This window comes from Andrena cerasifolii, chromosome 15 (genome assembly GCF_050908995.1).
Source record: "Andrena cerasifolii isolate SP2316 chromosome 15, iyAndCera1_principal, whole genome shotgun sequence".
NCBI classification, from domain to species: domain Eukaryota; kingdom Metazoa; phylum Arthropoda; class Insecta; order Hymenoptera; family Andrenidae; genus Andrena; species Andrena cerasifolii.
Window position 1 is genome coordinate 8,535,763 of NC_135132.1, and position 18,679 is coordinate 8,554,441.

Below are 18,679 nucleotides of genomic sequence, written 5' to 3' on the forward strand. Positions count from 1 at the left end.
TGGTGATTAAACGCTTTCTTTTTGTTTCGATGACAGGGTGGTGCGCGGAGATCGCACACACCATTCATTGGGTTGATTGGAAGGGATTGCAGAAGGGTTTCGAAGTATCCATGATTAATCCGTAACAGTAGTGTGAAGAGACTCTTCTGCAGCTTTGTAGATCCCCTGCTTTGCTTCTACCCTTCGATTCGCAAGTTCTTCATGAACATGAAGAATTATGGTTGAGAAGGTACTTTGGGACACTGGCCTAGTGACGTTTTTACTTAAACTCATACTGGTTTCGAAAGAAAGAAGAATTATGTGAACCCTAGTTACCTAGTTGTTAGAATAAAGCTACCAAGGTGTTAGAACCGCAAATTGTTAGAGTTCTTCTGAGATTTTACTACATTTCAAGGTCTGAGTAGATAGATACCTAAGTATAGGTATCATTAAGTCACTGTTTATACCTACTCGTGGCTGAACTAGTTAAATGGGATAGTATCCACTTCAGTGATCGCGTCAGCTCTTTGGACTATTCCCGTAACTACCGATCAAACAGCACGGGGAGCAGAACTTGAAGAACCCAGACCTAGTGCATTATTTCCTAAAGCCCTGATCACATTCTGGCAGCGAGCTTTCGTCCCCCCACATAAAAAACGGTATTTCTCAATTACCCCCTACCGCACCACCATCTAAAACAAGATCCACTCCAAATATCAGCACAGAAATATCGCTGACATTTGGTCTATTCGCGTAACCACCGATCAAGCGACACGAGAAGCAGAACTCGAAGGGGCGGACATCCCCCTCCCCTTCCTAAGCCACCCCGTAGTCGTTATACCGAGGCCACCACGTATCTCCGCGAGCTCCGAGAAATGTCAGACCTCTGGATTTTACAGTCCAATATGGGAGGTTATATTACCCGGATGGTGAGGTTACACGAAGACAGCCGCGTGTTTGATGCCCCCTCCGCCGCCTCATAATCGACGGAACCCGGGCTCTAGAGTGTCTCCATTCCCCGAGACGTGAAATAATTATGCGACTATAAAGCCAGCTGCAGCAGTCGATCGAGCACTCGTTCTCCACCTGGTATGAAGTGGATTGGATTTCCCTCGCGCGGATAGGATGGAAACGCGGGGCGTTCCGCGTGGGGCACTCGCCATGAATGAGACATGAGTTTTCACGTTCTCCTGAGGGATGAATGGAGGCGCTACTGTTTTACGAAGGATTCGGGGATCGGGAGCGAGCTTTTTCGGGACCATCAAGCTTGGCCGCCATTTTGGTGCGCCCTAGTTGTAACTTTGGCCACCCTGCTAGGGAAAGGAACTAGTTTTCTGTCGATTATTGACACAACAAGCCGGAACCAACTGTATTTTTTTATTTCGTTTTTAGTTGCTTTAATGGAATAGTTTGGTGTAATAAATATTGTCGGAATAGTTAATCTCGGTGATCAGTTGGAAAGTACCTAGTGGTCGATTAAAGTCGAATTTAGATTCATAAATGCTTACTGGGATTTAGGATTCCTAATAGTGGCAGGATTACTGTGAATAATGTAGAAATAGCCAGGGAAAAAATGGCCCTCGGGGCGATGGGACTCGAACCCACGATCTTCGGATCCCCTGGGTACTGGTCAGGCGCCTAACCAACTCCGCCAACACCGACCCTACTAAGTCTCTATTTATATTCCGAGCTCCCTCTTATGGGGTTTCCTGATCCCGCAACAACACGGATTTGAACATGGGGAAGTGTTTTGTTCTTGGCTCCAGATCATTTAGGCAACCACCTGGGCAACTGGTATATCCATTTGGAAGTTGCGTCAGTAGTTGGAAGATCCTCTGAAGTTTCCATTTGCACAGTACTCCAACGATCCGGCAGTCACAACTCCGCCAGTATTTCGCGAAGTGACGTTTAAATAACCTGACAATTCCGGTCAACGGTTCGACATTTTGTAAATTTACAATATCGCAAAGCCAAAGTGGATTCTATTGACAAAAGGAACGTGGCCGTTTGCTTGCCGTAAATACGGGCACGCGGCCCTCGCTCGCTCCTCTTTCAGCTGGACGAAGACTGCGCTGGTAAAATATTAGAATCCTGCGAATTCTGCATCGCAAAATGTAAAACTGAGGGGAGGGGATAATTGAAAGTAGGATGACGTGACGAGGATCAAAAGTCTTCTGAAGTAGAAAATTATTATGTAATATTCTTTCGAAGTGGAATTTTTAGGTTAAAAAATCGTAGACTTGGACGACCTGTATTTTTCAAAGAAATTTGAAACCAGCAAAATGATGACTTAAACCCCCCCTATTTTCGCGTGGACTACGTCGTGTTTCAATTTTGTCAAAATCACTCGACGGCAAGTGCGGAAACGCGATTCATTTAGTGCGGAATGGTCCCAGGTAGAAAGTAACCGAAGTTGGGGAATGAACCCAAATTTAGGACTGACAATGGTAACTGAATTTTAAAAGGCTTTTATTTGCAAAAGTTAATCATGATAATGGAACAGTAAAGCACAGAGAACCTAGTACCAGCAATGATTAAAAAATTATTAACATTGCGAAATGATCGTAATTTTCGCGATTCGAATCCTGGAATTCTTCTAGAAGAAGATTAGGTGCGTTTCCCGTCAGAAGTATCAAGGGAGGGCTATCTTTTCCTACGCGAAAGGACGCTCTCGCGTTAAAAAGCAGTTGTTCGGTCCGCGTGGAGAGTGCGGAGGAACACTCCTCGTAAACTCAACGTCGGAACATTGAACGTCACGGGTGGGGCGTCGCGTAAGCTCTTTTCTTCAAAGCCACAGGGGAATGGCGGCTCTGAGTCGTTAAAAATTTACGCGTCCAGCAAAATAACGCGACACGGTCATTTTTCTTCGGTTTTATATACGTTTGAAGCGTGGTTTCATTACGAGCATGCTCGTGCGTTGAAACACAGGCAGTCACAAGGTGCTCAAACGCGTGCAGTGCTTTTTGATTATGCAGCACTCCACTGTCGGCAAGAAAATCCTTAAAAATTTGGAAATAGCCGACTGTATCTTATGGTCTTAAACAATAAACACTAAAATTGAAATCAGCTGATTAATTTCCATTAAAATACTCCACCATTCGTGAATATTATCGTGATTATTTTCTGTAATAATTGCAATTTGTGGTGGAACAGAAGTGAATCTGGTAGAGTGTCCAAAAACACGTAAAAATCGTAGAATAACTTTTTTTCGCCCGACTCTTCGTTTTCGAGATAATAGGTCCTGAATGTGTCGCCAGCAGCGGCGTCCGATGAGCGCGCGCACGGGCAACGATTTTAAAACCGTTTTACTGAAAAAACGAAGCGTTCTATAGAAAAACGTTATTCTGCACTTTCGATTTAATTTTTAATTTTTAAACGAATTGCAGTGTTAAATTGTAAATGTCTCTTAATATATTGACTAAGGAAACGTAATATCCTCGATGCAATGTCCAGTTTAATAAAATCGAAAGCGTTATAGGCAGCGCTGATTAGGAAATAAAATCGAACGATGTTTTAGGGAAAGGTAAGACGAGTATTTATGCAAATTAAACGGATTACCCGCTGGTTAACGTAACGAGTTTCGCAAGTGTCCGCGGTAATTACGGATGTAATTAATTTTACAAAGCGGTAATTACTTCCAATTGTGTTCGAATTAAGAATAGAACGTTTTTGATTAAATCTCAAGTTGTAATTAAAATAAATCAGAACTGTTATTAGTAAAGAATATTTTTGGTCATGAAACAGGGCGTAATTATTAAACAAATTCGTCGTTTAAACACATTTAAGCAAGCATCTCTATATTAAAATCATTTTACAACGTGGCTACGCACAAGTTGGGACTGACTGAAAGCAAATTTCAGAGGCTGAAATAGCCAACCCTGTCTTTCTAAATTCGAGCGCTGGGAACATTGATCGACGCCAAATTTAATCGCCCCGAATTATCCATCTGAATTTTAACCGTGCTACGAGTTCGAGCTATTTGCAAAGTATTCGATTAAAATTCACAAAAAGAGATCTCCACGCCTATGCGAGAAGTTTATGCAAGCAGTTCTCAATTACTTTCTTCGCCGGGGCACAAAATTCCAACTGTCAGTCCCTCGAAACGAATCGAAGGTTGGAATCGACAGGTTAGACTGATTCAAGCTCGATTAATCCTGGGAGTTAATTCCCTATCCGGCCGACATCTTGTTTCACGAATTATAAGATGGCTTCCTTGGACTGGACAGGTTAAATCGGTTTGGGAAAACAATTTTGCTTGGATAAGAAGAAAGCTACTGGATGACATTAAAGCTTCAACGAATAGAGGGCGACACTGTGCAGCATCATGGGAAACAGTAGAAGAAACTATTCGAAATAAGGAAAATGGAAGACAAGTATTTTGAGGTTAAGTTAAGTTTGAGTTGGCTTAAATTGAGTTATAGTTAAGTTTGTATAACAACTAAGTCTTGTAATAGTTAGGTCCAAACAGGTCTAGTTATGCAGAAAGCTACCAACTCTTAAAATGACAAAAAATTAGTTAAACGATGTTTATTTTGAAAAAAAATTGAACAACGCTTACAGTATGCAATTATTAAAACTACCAAGCCGGAGTTCCATTTCAGGCTTAAAAACAAAAGCTACAGTAAATTAAAAATAATATTGATAATACTACTCACTATTAAATAACCCATTAAAACACATTGTAAAACAGTAAGAAGAAATGAAATATACCCAACAAAAATGAAGCTACATTTTTTAACAATTAAAATCTTCAAACTAAATTTATTAAACTTCGAATCATTAAAGGTAGCTTTCTGCATTACTACGCGCAAATAAAACCAAATTCAGGCCCATATTATGTTCCAATTAAGTCAAGTTGAGATTTAGTTTCTACACCAAATTCAATCACACTTGCCATTCGAATTCCTCCACTGCACTCCTACCCTACATCTACCAAGAATGCAGCACAGTAAAACCACCCCTAACATCCCACAATTGCATCAAGAATTGCTTTCAGTGCACAGACTACCCAAGGTCTTCTAACTTCCTCAAACAAACACCATAAACCCCAGAAGACCTTCATCCCCTCCCGAAAACACCCTCTACCATATTTTATACCATCATGTCGATGCTTGAACCTGTGCCTGCCCTGGTACACCATACTTCCTTCGTCGCCAGAATAAACGAAATGACCCGGAACGACCACTACAGATGCCCATCACCACAGCACAACTACCCCATCAAGGGACCCAGGCATCCGGCCACCCCAGCCGTCAGCGGTGCTTTCGGCTTTCTGCAATTTCCCAGCGAGGCGAGGGCGGCCTTCAAGGGCGAAACCACTCGATTAGTCCCAATCGCGGTGTATCGAAGGAACGACCCTTCCCCCGAACCTCAAGGAGCTTTGCGCGAGTGGAAGCCGGTCGAAGCCGTTCCAGGAGCCTCCCGCCGATGGCCACGGCGGGGGTGGCAACCCCCCAACGGCCGACCCCGCTAATAATTTACGTCCCTAGCCACAAATATAGCGGCCAATAATCGTGTCCAGGATACGGAGGGAAAACAGCGCGGAGACAGGCCCGGAACGTCTGGGGAGGAGGATGGCGGCGAGGGACGGGAAAGCCGAGGGGGTTGCAAACAGCTGCATTTAACATGGACATGCGATACGACGATACCTCGGGGAAATCGGTAATCCTGAAGCATGTGGGGGATGCGAAGGAATGGTGGCACGGCGGTTTTCTTCGCGAGGGGGAGGCGGGAGCTGAATAAATATTTTTCTAGGGCAGTGAGAGGAAATAATCGTGGATGCTGTTTTCTACAATAATACTTTAAAGAGGTGGCTTGCGAAGAGGAGCAACCGTGGACGTCGAGAATTTCATCCTTTCTGGGGGGATGATTATTGGGGTGCATCGTCCTGAATAAAGTTTCTTTTTGGGGGAATGTGGGGTAAAGAATTTAATTGTTTGCCAAACAATCTCGCGCCACTAGAAATTTCGTGAGACAACCAGTGTCCCTAGTACCTACGTTTTTTTTATTTAAATAAAATTACGAATAACGAATAAAAGATAAAAAAATTATTCGTCATGTGTCGAATAAAGCTAACTCGGGTTAACGAACGAATGACGAATAATTCTTTTAACTTTTATTCGTCATTCGACATTTTATTTAAATACAAATTTTGCTCATCTCTGCTTCCAACTATTTCGTAATTTTTTAACCCTTTGTGGTCAGACGGGGTGCATCGCAGTCTTCGCCAATATTTCTGTAAATTTTTGGACCTTAATAATGCAATTTAAGAATTTGGTGAATTGTGACAAAAAATGACCTAGAAGGCCACAGTGTCCCCACCCATGGTTAAAGAGCTCAACTAAGTATTCTTCTCGACCTACGCAGGCAGACTCCGTTTTTCTCCAAGCTTCGAAGCTGAACCGAAGGAGTCTCTGTCGAGTAATCATCGTACTTCAACAACGAAGCTTCGGAGAAATCATAAATATAGAGCAATTACCGCGCAAACGAGCAGCAATTTTAATTAAGGAATTCTTCTTAAATGTAATTTCCCGGCCATGTAAGAGTAATCCATGGTTCCATCGATCAAATTCTTACCTGAGATTCTTCCCAAGAATGGGAGTTGGAAAGTTTCCAACCCCACGAACTTTGTTTCAGATGGCCACGCGAAAGATTCCGCTTCCTTCAATTAAAGTGCAAAATTACTTTCTCATTAATTTGAATATTTTATCAAGTGAATTTATAAACTCCATAGTAACAGCCGAGCAATATATTAAGTCTGTCCTTTGTACTTGTTTTCGATAGTACCCCGGGGGGAGGAGGGCGGCTAACACCTCCAAAAGAAGAGGCTTTATAAAAAGAATAAAAAACTGAATTTTATTCTTTAAATAATTTTTCACAATCACCTAATGATTTTTTTTTTTTAATTTACATTAAAAATAGTTTTACCCCTCAAGCTCAGCTCCCCCAAGATTAAATCCTGAATGCGCCACTGTAGTAGGACCATCAAGGCGATTTCTGTCCAAATTTCGTTTAAAACTTCATCGAAGCTCTGCCTGCACCAATTTTGGGGCCCGCCATAGGCTGTATCATGAGCTATTTTCAGACTTTGTACTAGCATTAAGTCAGTTAGCCTAATCCCTTATTTATCGAATCAGCTAATGCCAGCATCAAGACGGAGCAGAGAAACTATCCTCCCCCTTCTCGTACGCTTCATTGGATTTCCTCTATTACGGTCGTGCCTGGAATCCTTGACGATCCAGCGAGGATCTTCGTCATTTTCCAAGGGCAGACGTTCGAGAGAAGCTTGTGGCAAGAAATGATAAAAAATATATATATGCGTATAGATATATTGTTTACGATAGCAGAAGCCTTTCACTGGGAAAAGGGTGGAGAGTGAATAAAGTATTCAGCGGGCGATAGACTTCGATGAGCAACATTAATGGCCAAAGTTAGGCGGCCAAATTCGCTTTAGCACCCTCGTGCAACCTCCGCGAATACTTTGATATCTCCCCTTTATCGCCAACCCTCTCCAGACGGGGTGGAAAAAAATTCCAAGCAGCCTCTGTGAACGTTTTACGAGATAGGGAGCTCGCCCATTAACGGGAACAAATTTTCAAGCGGTGGAATAACATGAAAACTCGGGGAGCGGGGCTCAGAATTTCAAAAGTACGTGGTCCATGCTATCTACTAGCAATTTTGATGGAAGTTCTCAGTGACTTTTATGTGATGATTTTGAAAAAGAATGGAGTAGTGCGAGCTATTGGGATTTTCCCATCGAAGAGACCTTACCCTTTGCCAGTTTGGAATTTAGATCGCTGGTATCAGCGTTTCAGCCGAAAATTTGGGAAATCGATGGTCCGTGCGATCAACTTTCAATGCTATCGCGATAGTCTCGTGTTCCACGAGAAGATGAAGCGATAGTTTCGCTATAAATAGGCGGCCGACCGTTTAATGGGTCACGTTTTCTTACCGCCCGACCGAGGATGCCCAATAACCTTCAAAGTAAATATCCACTTTCTTCGACTCGTTAACGTGTCAAGGGAAATCAGTTTCGATAATTATTAGGGCCTAAGTATAGCGGCACATGCGAACGTCAGCTGATTCACCTCCCGATATACCTTGGGAGCGGTGTTAAAGCGGAGGATTCAATTAGCCGAACAGATCGTTCCAGGTCAGACGTGAAATTTACGAATTAATCAACGATAATAGACGGAAACTTTTATTCGGAATTATGGCTTGCACGTGAGAGAAGTATTTGGGCCCTTCGTTGCGGCGAGATTCTTCACTTTTCATTCAAGAAAAGTGGGCGGAAGATGAAGTGCAGAAATTAAGCATTAAATTAATATTAAAGCTTGTGTCCCCGAACTTCAATGCGAGCTAATTTCCTTTGTTCTCTGCGCTATAATAATCGACCTGGGATGCACCAGCTTTTAATTTTAGACGTGGAATTTTTTCAAGTGAAGTCTCTTTGTTGGACGATAACCTCTCTTCTATTTGCTTTGCGAGAAATATTTAGTGCTGTCATGTGAGGTACACGAGCCCCAACGCATTTTTCCTAGCTTTTAACGAAAAAGGAACATTCTAGGTTATTTAACAAGTCGAAAATGTGGAGTGAACTTTTGCTGTAGGTGCTACACTTTCCAGAGAAAATAGTTCGGAAGATTGTTATGCGTCACGTGCACTGGAGCTAGTGAGCAGGCGCAGAAAGCTGCGGTGGCGCCATCTGTGTACGTAGCGGGAACTACTGTAAGGCCCCATAAGCCTCGTAAATTAACACGATCTTCGGAGCTCATTTTCTCGAAAGCGAACAGTCGTACGAAAAATGGGGTTACCACAGTTTCGGCTCGCTTTTGAACGAGAAATCACCTCCCGTTCGAATTACTATTGTACATGTCGTGGTAAATGAGCTGCGCGCAGAAATGTGATTACAATGAAGCTCTCTTCCCTGGAATCACTGTTTCCACTGCAATTCCTGAGAAGCAATTCTTCTGTCCATTATTTGCAGTTCTCTCAGGAATTACTGAAGCTTATTTCTATGAATTATACAAACACTCCCATCGCGCCGAGCAAAGAAACGAAAGAGGGCCGCGAAAGAAATGGAAGAGAGAGAAACACTGGAGAAGATGGAACGTCGACAGCAAAGAAATCATGGAAACGAAAACTCAGCTATATTTAAACCAACATTCTACAAGTGAAGGTTACTCGCTCACAAAAAACCCATTCCGTGAACAATTCTACTCCGAAGGAACGTCGCAAAGCCAAAAAAGTGACCTAAAATTCCCCTTTCAAATTCCTACAGCCACTTTACTAATCAATCTTCAGCTTCGCCGCGCAAATCCGTAAATTTGAACTTAGCCATCCTGCCAGGAGTCCAAAAATTAAAAAAAAAACCTTTCCCCACAAGCTTTTTACCTACCCACCCCAAAAATTCACTCCTAATTAAGCATAGTACGTCCTTGAAAGCATATTCAGCAGCCTTCTCGCCTAATGACCGGAAGTTCCAAAGAAGCGTCGCGTCCCCGGCCACCAAAGGGTGCGGCAAATTCACGCCGCCCATGAGATAGCGCACTTTTAGCGCGCGCGGACGTATTCCACGGAGGACTGCACGCTAATAAAGGGGCGCTGATGGCGTCCCGGTGAAAAGTTTCGCGATAAGGTGGGGCTTAAACGTGGACACTTAAAATAAATAATGTACGTCCGTCCTCGATAGGTCCCCACGGTGGTTGCAGCCTGAAAGCGGGAACAAGTAATTCTCACGCTGGCTGGTGATAAATTGTCGTTGGTTTGCTTACGATCGCACCGACATCGATCCTGAGGAGAAGGCGACCGTGTCTACGCTGCTGCGGAAGTTAAAACTCCGTGAAACGCCGAGTTCAGTGGGTTACACGCTTGAGTATGTCAAACTTGGACACTGCTACAATAAAATGTGGGATCGTCTGTTTTTGTTTGCGAAATTTTTCAATCCAACAAACTACATTTTATTTTGGATTCACCGTTTGAACAATGAATAATAAATTTCGTCGGAATATTTGGTGTGCTGAGGAAGATAAAGCAGTGAATAAATGCGTAAAAGTTTTTGTTTGAAAAATTGAAATTGAAGGTATATTGGATGAAAAAATAAGTTGGCTTGGAAAAGGCACTTCTTCCGTTGTAAGAGACGAAGACCAGGGGTATACCGGTAGGCGTGGCTAATTAACATAGTGGGCGGGACCAAGCGGCACAGTGGGAGTGGCCAAGTGGCATGGTGGGGGCAGACTCGCGGTGGCCACTTACTTCACTACAGACTATAATCCATGAATACCAGCCTCCGCGGAAAGCACTATGAAATGAATGGAAAATCCACAAGCCATCCCTCGACCTTCATCGCACGCTATACCCAACAACAACCTCCGCAGTACTTCCCACGGGAAAGCCCTCGAACAGACGAAAAAGGTACGATAGCTCGTTAACGCAGCACGCGACGGCCCAAATTGCCAGAGTAACCTCACACCCGGCAGAAATTTTCTACGGAATAACGATCCTCGTTAAAAGGACAATAGCCGGGATTAAAAAACGTATCCCAGCGCGAAGAAGATCGCGGTGGAGCAGACGCTCCCCTGTCTATGCGAACAGTCGAGCATGCTGCGATCCTTTGCAGCCGAGCTGTGAAAAAAACTGGCGAGCAAAAAATGCGGGGGGGGGGCGCGCTAATTGCATTCACGATCGCTGGTTTAATTACCCTCGTTACCGTTAGCCCCGGCGCATTGATAAGCGGGGCATCCACGTATCACGCTCGCTTCAAGTACCTATCAGTTCCATCGTCGATGCTCGACAGCCTCGTAAAATCCCGAAGCGGCTGACGCGCGCGGCCGTGTACAATGCCACGAAATAGGGCCGTGGACCAGCCCGGTGGGAATAAATGGCTGTGCTTCGAAGGAGACCCTCACGGTCGTGGCCCTTTTGATGCAGTCTGATCGTTGGCACAAGGATGGGGTCGTGATTCCTGGGAATTGGATTAGGAGAGCGGCCACAGAGTCGTCAGGGTGTCTGGATTTAAATGTAGATTGTGCGTTGGAACTGTTTGGAGCGAGGGTGAAGAGGAAGAAGAGAATGAACGAGGATGACCTATTTGGGATGCTCGCAGCTAGGATGGAGAGGTACTAGGGCAAGGGTTCAGCTAAGATAAATGTGGACTAAGTCTGGTTTTGTGGGTTGGGTTAATGAGTGAAAGAAAGGAGGGGATGCTTATTACCTGTTTGGGGCGCCAAGTGGAGCTAGTTGTTAGAGAAGAACAAGTTTGAAGTAAGTTTAGGTTAGGTCTCTGTTAGATTCTTATCGAATATGGGTTGATATGACTGATAACCTATTGAGGATTCAACCAGCAGATTTGAAGAGGTTTGAGGTTAGGTCTCATAGGTTTAGGTTGGATTTGATGTAGGTTATCGTTACACGTCAGTTATACCTGCTTTAAGCATGGGTTTGCACTGGGGTAGATTAAACAAGAGAAGAGGAAAGAAAAATTGTGTCCTATTTGCAATTCGCCAACCAGAATTGCTCGAAGAGGTTAGATCTGAGATGGGGTTAGATTACGTCTGGGTTAGTCCTGAGTTAAACATAGATTACAAAGGTTTTAATAGACTACTTGCTACTAAATGTGCAATAAATCAGACCTGGATTAGACGAGGGTTAGGTCCAGGATTGACCAAGAAGGGTTACAGAATTAACGAGACATTAACGAGGCACCAGGAAGGGTTACACAATTAATGAGTCTGAGAAAGATTCACTGACTTAGGCCTACATTACACTTAATCTTTCTCATCCTTGGGTTTGTGTACGAAGAGAAAAGAAGAATACTAATAACCCGCCTGCAATATCCCTGCAAATTAAAATAGTGCCCCACGCCAGGTTAAAGTCTATGATTACTCTACCTCCGATCTAAATCACATCGACATTAAGTTTCTGCCAGCTTCGCATCCTCCCTGCGTTATGTTAATAAAAGAAAGAAAAAACCGAATACTAATAACCTATTTGGAATTCCCCAAGCACACTAGGCGAGGAGTTTTTCCAATAAACTTGTTTAAAAGTTAATATTGCTCTCATCGCAAGTTTCCTGAACCGCGGGAATACCCGGCAAGAAATTCATTTATACGCGTAATGAAATGGAAAAAACTTTCAAAGCAAGGAAGCCACCCTGTCACTGGTATTCCAGAACTTCTAGCGCTGTACGAGTCCCTACATCTCTCGCACCCTGCACTCCACCACTCGCCATCTATTATATTGAAATCCCTAATTATTCCAAGTGTTTACTATGAAAGCTACAAAATGTATTTCATGGCGCCCTTCCTCTTCCCGATATCATTGTTATTTCGCACGCAATTTCTACCGAGACGAAGCCACGTCCTGGAATATTGATCACCAATTACAGGACTTCCCTGGCAAACCTTTGTTTCCTTGCAACAATTGTTATTCCATAGGGATTTCGTGAAGATTGTTGCCCGCCGATGATGGTAATTCGCCACTGGGGCTGGAAGTTCAAATAACGTTACGCTGATAGCCTAACTTCCCTGATTCGTTTGCGTCGGAAGCCTTATTGGTGTTTGAACGTTCTCTGAAAAGCGCATTACCAGGCGGGGTAGTTTGCAACAACCACGGCAAACCGAAGCGTAAAAACCGCGTCGATCCAATGCTTGCTAAAGTTAACAAAATTAGCTGCTTCATTACAAACCTAACCTATCCACTGCTGCTGCTACCCCGCGCCTACATTCTACTCAAACCTCCGCAAACATAGAAACACCCAACCCAACAGTGTCAATATAAACTCTAGTCCCCATCGAACGATCCTCCACCCACTTCCTGCTTCGTCTATAAACTGGAAAATCGCTCTGGCATTCGTTTGATGTGGTTTGAGGCCGTTTGCAAGACTAAATTAGCCTCGGTCGGTACAGTAGATTTCTACTTGGACAGGGAACATATCGAAGTGACCATAACCAATTTTTATGAGACTTTGGTAGAAAGTAGTTCTTGCAAAAATATTTGACACGCATTATTTTTATCGGCTCATATTTATGTTAAAGGGGTAAAAACAGCCTCCAAAAATTGAGGGCGAGAAACATACTCGGTTGAATATCTTGGAAACTACTGGAGCTAGGAGAACGGTGTAAACAGCCAAATTGTGTATTTTATAATAAGGAATGCAACCGTGCTAACGGATTAAAAGAAAATCCGTTTGGTTAAATAATAAAGTGAAAAATAGCATTTTCTAGTATTTTTTGCAGGCTTTCCTAGAATCACGAGCTTCCAGAAATTCCCGACGTTCGATCCGTTCAGCGATTCAGAGGAGTATGCATGCGGTGCCTCGCATAGTCACGTTTTCGAAGGAACTACCAGGCAAAAGTAACCGAAAACGCCCAGCTGCTGTTAAAACAAACAGACAGACCTAGCCGGTCGCGGGGCACGATCGAAGTCCTCCGCTTCCTGTTTCCTCTTTCTCGAAATTCGAGGGAAAAAGCCGAGGCAAAATCGCTGGGAACGTGACAAAGGGTGGTGGCTCATGCAGGTCCGAGTCCGTGAATCTTCTACCCCCAAGATTCACGAGTTGTACCGCGTAGCAGCGTTGCACGTGTACTGGGTAGTTCAAGAGGAATAGCAGGAAGCTCGCAGACCTACTTTATCGATATTAGCGGTTGTCTTGTAACTGGTGACATAACCTATGAGAATGGAAATTCTATTTGGAGAAATAAGTGGATATTTGTAATTGCAGGGAACATCGATTTATTTAAAAACGAGCAGAATTTGTCGCGGAAAGGTTGAGTGGATATATTTTTTTTTTAGAAGATCGTTAAACGAGAAAGAAGAATAAATTACTCCCTAGTATCGAGACGGACGCCAAGAAGTGCGAAGAATTTTGCAGCTGGCGCTGCAGAAAATTGAGAAACTGGGGAGCACTAGAACTACTGGCACTGGAGAGCGTTCCGCCTGTAAACAATTTTGGATTAACGAGATCCTCAGCTTGCCCACGCGAAGTCTCGCGTTTTTTGCTGCCACTAGTCCGGAGAGCCGTCAGAATTTTTCTAGAAAACGGAGTTGCACGCGTTTCTTGCCACTCCAATACGTTAAGTGCATCTCGAAATTGCAACGAGCACGCAACCGAAACAGAGGATATTTTCCACGCGAATAATTCAAGCGTGGGAGGGGTCTGCCTCGATTTTCTGATACATTTTGCAGGAAAAACTCTGGGAAATATCAACGGATACCAGAAGCAGAGGATTCGTTTGTTCCACCTGAAAATGGGATTAAAACACCAATACTCGTCGTTCCCTCCTGACGCCCTCCCCTCAAAATCCACATCTTCGTCAATTAACCTTCAAACTCGATGAATTACTTCACAATTGCAGCGAAGGTGGCAGTACGATTCGTTATAAGAAACTAGAGCACTAAAGAGGTTAGTGCGTGCGTCCGCCATGATTGGTCCGCTGGAGAGAGAACAGTATTGCGTATCCGCCTTTATGAGTATTGCCAAATTCACTTTATAAACAGAATACAAATTTGAATGTAATATAATCCGCGAATAAAGGGTCGAGCTACCAAGTATCAATATCAACAACAAATATTCTGTTAATAAAGTGAATTTCACAGTACTCAAAAAGGCGGATACTCAATACTCACCTCTCTCCAGATAACCAAATATGGCGGACGTGCATGCTAACCTCTTTAGTACTCTAACGAAATTGTAATGAATCTGTGAATGTTCATTTCCCTTTGCTACCACGGGGCGCCTGATCTTAATTTCCCATTAACTTGCTCAGAATCCTCGAATAGCTGGGGCCGGGTCGTCAAAGGGGCTGGAAGCTGGCAATTTCGCGCGCTGTCCAGGTACGGCAGTCGAAATAACACGTTAATTTCAATTCCATGAAGAGGGAGGACGGCTTGCGGGGGTAGTTGTTTGATGGCTGTTGAAATCAGAGTGTGAAACTTGTTACAAGCTCGCTGCGACACCAGTCATTACATCGTCTGGCATCGCCGCGAATTAACGGTTAAATGTTTAATTGCATCCCCCGCGGCGTGGCTCTAATTGCACGTGTATCGCTGACACGTTACTATTAGCCAGAAGTTTTACACGCTATTGACTCGCCAGCCACACCTTTGGAACTCATTTTCATAGAGGACCGAGCGTAAAGCGCGTTGAAACGGTTGTTGACCTGTTCATCCCTTTGAAACGGGGATAAATTATGCGCACAGAAGAAATATATTAACTTTCAAAGGCGGTGGAATATTTAAAAATATCCTCGAATCTAATGAGGAGGAAAATAAAAAAAGTGAGGTGGGTTTCAGAAAATTGGAGGTTGTAGGCTCGCTATAATTGCGGCCCAAAATATTCGAGGGTCAGTGACGCTCCCCCTCCAGGTATCCCGAGCCTCCCACTACTGCCCCTTGCGACTGCAGCGCTGCAGCGGGCGTTTGAGTAAGTACGTTCAACGTAACCTTCAATTTTTGATGGATCAGCAATCTAAGTGTATTTATTTTTGTAATTGAAATTTGTTCAGACATAGAAATATAGACTAATTTACCCACTTCGTGTGTCTGATTTGCTGCAACTTGTTTATCGCCCACTGAATTTGTTTAAAGACAGCGGATTAGGAAGTGTCATGGAGTGTTTGGATCAAGATTGAACGGCTTTACGTTAGTCCAACATCGAGCAGAATTTTCTCATCTGTCTGGGAGCGGAAATCATCTTTGAAAATCGTCGGCGTCCAGCGAAACGATTCCGTTCCGTGTATTTTTTTTCACCCCTCCCCATCCATCCCCGCCTTTCGTTCGATCATTCAATTCCCGCAGACAATGAAGAGCTCCATACGGGAAGCGGAAGTAATCTGAAGACCGGTCTTCCATTAAAATCTGGGTCGAGCCTTTACTCCCGTTGGGGAAACCGACGTTTCCAATATCCGTAATAGGTGAGAATTTCCTAGGCGCGAAATTAAGTTGCAAAAACCGAGGGCTGCTCGAGCCGCGACGTTTGTCTTTGTCGTGCTCGGTGACATCGATTTCACAGCTGATTTTAGAATACGAGATAATAAATGTAAGCTCTTTGAGAATATTTTTGGAAGACTAACATTTTTTAAATGAGAATAATTTTGAGTGGAGGCAATGATTTTTAGATGAAGTTAGAGGTCTTCTTGTATTGGGCATTGAAATAAATAAATTCAGGATAAAGAACGTAGTATTTAAAAATCCTAGAAAAAAAATTTTTCAGTCTTTTATGTAATTGAAAAATACTGTTCTTTATTTTTTTTAACACCCAGTACCGAAGACTTTTGTAGTACAATTAAATACAACCGATCTAGGCTAACTTTCACAAGATTCACTGATTTAATCTACTGAAGAATTGCTAAAAATTCCTATGAATTTTTTGGAAAATTCTTTTAATTTTTCTATAAGCTGAATAAAAGATTTTAATGGATGCAATTATGATGGAAGTAGTAACAACGCAGGCAGACCCTTTAGATTGGAATATCTTCAGGTTAGAGAGGTTTTCCAATGTTCTTAATTAATATCAAGCAATCGAACTTTCTTTTACGAGCTGGTTCCGACAGTTGGCTCTAATAAAATGTAATGGAAAGTTCCCAATATACTTCATTTATACAGTTCTGCGAATCTAATTATGATCGCAGCTCTTTTTCGCGCTGCCATCGCGCGATTTCTCTATGAGAAGAGGAAAGTAGAGTCCAGGCACATTGGTTCGGTGATCCCGGCACGTTGGTCCGGAATGTGGAATTACTCACAGTCATATATAACTCCCTTCATCCCCTAAATCATTAACAACGTAATCAAACAGAGCTCCTTCCTGCCCACCCTATTTGTACGAAAATTTTTACCTCCAAAATTGTTTGATAATAAATAAATTTTAATTGGCAACGAGTACAGACTTAATTACGATCTGAAAACCACAAACTTTCCTATTCCAAATATTCTCAGATGTGCATTCTACAAACTCTTGTAATAATTACCTTAATTAGCGTTAAATTAGTGAAAATTATTTCAGCGACTTTTCACAACTGGAGTACAAAGTTTTGTACTATTGTGCGCCAGTGAAAAGGGCACTTCTAGGGTTGCTTTTCGTTTGCGGAACATTTCCTCGCGTTACACACTCCCGATTAAACTTTCTATTAAATTTCCCGCCCTTTTGCCGCGCGAACCTTCGCGCCCGTAAAAATGGTTCCCGTGTTATTCCTCGGAAACACGAAACGCAGGATTAGGAGTGACGTTCTTCGCGAAGCCGGAAAAACTACTACTTCGCGATCGCACGCGAACACGCGGTCTTAATTCTCCTTTTTCAAGCCCGCGGCCGACTCCATTTCCGCCGGGCCTCTAGCGTGACATTCAATTAAGACGGGAAATTAAAAGACGAAAGGAATTCTACCATCGTCCCATCGAAATCGCTGCATTCTTTCATCCCATTTAAAAAAAAAACCCTTAATATTACCATTTTCGACATTTAAAGACTTGGGAATTAAAATTAACAATTTTTCCATAACTCGGAATAATTTTGAGTTTCGTAGCTTGGAAAGTGGGTAAATTTCCTTCCACTTCTATCGACATTGAGTCTAAAAAGGGAGCAAATTATTTCTGAGCTAGAAATTACCATTTCCACAGAGTAGACGATTTTGCGAAAGGTAGAAGCCTGCTTTCAGCTGGGAATATCGGAAATTATGACGCGTTCCATTTTCGAGCGGCCGGGATGTGGAGAAAAGAGGAATGAGTATCGACAGTTTCACCACATTCCCCAGCAATAAATAAGTCTTGTATTTCCAACGGCCCCTATCGTCACCATTTCCCAGCGATGCAGGTACTTTTCACAGCTACACTCGATTATCTTGCCATGCAAAAGAATACCGTGGTATATTAAGTGCTCCACTGATTAAGCGAGAATTAACGTCGCAGAATTTTATTAAGCCAGAAAATTGCGTCGTTCAACGTAGCACGCACCTCGTAACGAAGCACACACATACCCGAGTGCATAATATTAAATATTCCTCTGGGTGAATTCGCGAGATTTCCAGATAAATTTCGAAAAGGAGGGTATTTCACAAGTCCCCGTCTGCTCCGGAGAGCCCAGAGCGTTTTCCTCCATGACTCCTTGCCTTCCCCTTAATGAAGTTCTTTCCAACCACTTTTCCAGAGGGACAATATCGAGGGAGCGAGGTACAAGTTCGACGAAATGAGAGTTCTTATTTACCACGAGTCAAGGAATCCTTTGTAAATGAAGGAATGAAAACGGACCGGGCGAAATCTTCTCAATTTCCTTTGCAATTATGTATTTGCAAGGGACATCATTCGCTTTGCGCCTAGTAAAGGAAGCTTTAATTCGAAAAGAATCAGAGGCAGGAAACTTTTAACTTTAACAGATTTAATACCTATGTTTTGTGACTGGAGTGTTTAATTTGTAATAATTATAAGTTCTCAGTGGGGCATGTTCTCGGGAGCGAGGAAACTATCGCGGATTCAAGTGAAACTGTCTCCCCAGGACCAATTAAAACACCCACGCTTGAATAATAGCACCGGCCACTCTGTTCAGAAATTACTCTGGTAAATTAGAACTTTTGAGGGAGCTTTCTCGCGCGTCTTCCACCCCTGTTTTTAATAAATACGTCACTGAGGGGACAGGGATCGGTCGAAGATATTTCTCGGGGCAAATCACTGTGGTCAGAAAACGTGAGCCTTGGGGATGACTCCTTCAAAGGAA

The 18,679-nt window shown here is 43.1% G+C and overlaps 1 protein-coding gene across 2 annotated transcripts in view; it reads right to left on the minus strand.

The window, feature by feature from the left end:
• Positions 1 to 18,679, minus strand: part of LOC143377110 (metabotropic glycine receptor) — a 142,214-nt gene that overhangs the window by 121,053 nt on the left and 2,482 nt on the right. The gene's annotated exons all lie outside the window — the stretch shown is intronic.